Raw genomic sequence first — 2,500 nt, 5'->3', positions numbered from 1 at the left:
TAGTATGGTCAGTTTAATAGTAGCTGTCAGTTATACAAGAATACTATGGCATTTAATTTTAATATTCCGGCTCTACTAACAAACCTGACCCTTTCAACTCTACTTCCTCAGTGTGTGTGCCGTAATTTCGAATGAATTTCCCCTTGCTTAAAGCGTCTGTGAAGTACTAAAAGTTCAAAAGTGATAAAAGGGAAGTAAATCAATCAATGCACTACCATGTCACATTAACACACACCATACCAGTTGAACAACAACAAGTTGATGCTCACTTGGTCACATTGTCAAAACGCCTTATTGTCTTCTATAGCCTACATGTACACGAGTTGAGGTATAGTCAAAATGGGTTATACAGTACATTCATCGAGTCGAAAAAAGGAAAGTGGATTACACTGCACGCGTGGGTGTGTCACCTAAAGTAAAGCCTACATGAATTGAATCTAGGAAGGTAGACTGGGTTACACTGTACTCATGGGTGTGCCACCTTAAGTACATGAATTGAATCTAAGAAAGCAAACTGGGTTACACTGTACTCATGGGTGTGCCACCTAAAGTACAGCCTACATGTACATGAATTGAATCTAAGAAAGTAAACTGGGTTACACTGTACTCACGGGTGTGTCACCTAAAGTGCAGCCTACATGAATTGAATCTAAGAAAGCAAACTGGGCTACACTGTACTCATGGGTGTGCCACCTAAAAGTACAGCCTACATGAAAGTAAACTGGGTTACACTGGGTTACCAAAAGTACAACTTACTAAGCAAACTGTTATGGCTATGTGTTTAGAAATTAGTCACTTATTGCAGGTAAATTTACATTGTACACTAGGCGTGTCTATGTACTTACAAAAGTTAATTGTCTTTCTAAAGCGCGCTCTGATGGATCATCTGGGCGCTGTTCTTATTGAGAATACAAACTCAAAGAATGTACTAACATCAATACGGGTCTGGCAAAAAGTGACTCTATTTAGAATTAAATTCTTTGCTGTATTCACATTTTGGTAAGGTTTCTTGAACTTGTCTAGTGGTAGAGCAAGTTAAACAATTTCTTCAAGGTGTTGCAAGATTTCAAATTCAGTTGGACCTGAAATACACAAGATAAAATGATATCAACTCAAAACTAGAGAAGTGTGAATTAAAGACCACACTGGAGTCAACACAACTACTTTTTTCTACTACAGGTTTACCAGACATTGAGCTGACATGGACATTCTGCTTTGAAATGGCAGAGTGCTGATTGGACTTCTTTTTCACTGAGATGCGGTCGGCATGAAATGACTCTGGGCCATAGTTTTTGAGGGCTGTATTGGCTTCTGGTAACGAATCAACCTTATATGCAAGAAATCCAATTGATGCCAGCAATTGCTCTGTGTTTGGCATCTCCATGTGAACAGCACATAGCTGAATGCTGGTGAGCTGTTCATCCAAGAGAAAAACAAGGTCATCTCGCATTCTAGGTGATCTACAGAGAGGGGAAGACCACGAAATAGTATGACTGAATTAAAACAAAGATAGTTTGATGAATCTGTTTATTTTTATACATACTTTGCTTTGTTTACTCAAACTTCTATGGTGTGCTCCTTAATATAATGACTGTGTTAGCATGTATGCGCTGACAGGTTGCCTTGTTGGGAATTAAGTTCTTGATTTACAAAAGCCACTAAACAACACATTCAACTTCACTTTGTTTTACTATCACTGTAAAGGCAGAACAATCCTTCAGATGACTCATTCTGAACATAGCATTAATATAAAGATTTAGCCACGCCTAAAAAAAGCAGAGTAACCATGTTATTTATGCTTACAATAAGTTAAGCTGGCTTGAGCCTGCGATCCAATTGAAAACCAGTACCTGATCAGTAGTCAACTTGACACACAAAAAATGACCTCCATGAGCTTTACACTTGAGTCTGCGATATGGTCGTGTTATACTGGTCAGCAGATGCCTTGTTTTGACAGGTGTCAATCAACCATAACATGGATGTCTAATATCAAAGATGTTCACACAAAAAAAAGCGGGTTACACCAGAGTTTCACATTGGCATGCGTGGAAGAGTGGACATATGGTTGTACGGTGACCAAAATTAAATTTTCTCTCATAGATGAGTTACCATGTTCTATTACTAATGGTGCGCAGCACACGTGCGCAGCTCTGCTTTGATGAACTGCAATCGAATATTTACATACCTGCCTATATTGCATTTGGTTCTAAGGCACTCTCAACATGTTTTGTCTGGCGCCACATCATGACACTTACAACCCTAACAAGAATTTAAATTTAAAAGGTCACAAAATCTCAAAACTGCGTGACTAACAGCTTTAAGTGAGTAGACAAGTCTGCTTAAATTACGTTTCAAAAAGCCATAGATATATTGGAAACCGTCAGAGTGCTTTCTCAAATGAGTCTTAGCAGGAAGTTTAATCTTAAGAGCACAAGTTTCATTCTTTTTAAATTATAATTATGAGTGCTTACCCTGATGGCATGTTGCTAAAGAAAGTTTG

General features: G+C 38.3%; 1 pseudogene; it reads right to left on the bottom strand.

Annotated features, from left to right (window-relative positions):
* Positions 1–2,500, bottom strand: part of LOC138037321 (uncharacterized) — a 5,686-nt pseudogene that overhangs the window by 545 nt on the left and 2,641 nt on the right.

This window comes from Montipora capricornis, chromosome 2, assembly GCF_036669925.1.
Source record: "Montipora capricornis isolate CH-2021 chromosome 2, ASM3666992v2, whole genome shotgun sequence".
NCBI lineage: Eukaryota > Metazoa > Cnidaria > Anthozoa > Scleractinia > Acroporidae > Montipora > Montipora capricornis.
The sequence above is the reverse complement of the archived record's forward strand: the minus strand, read 5'-3'. Positions and strand labels throughout refer to the sequence as shown.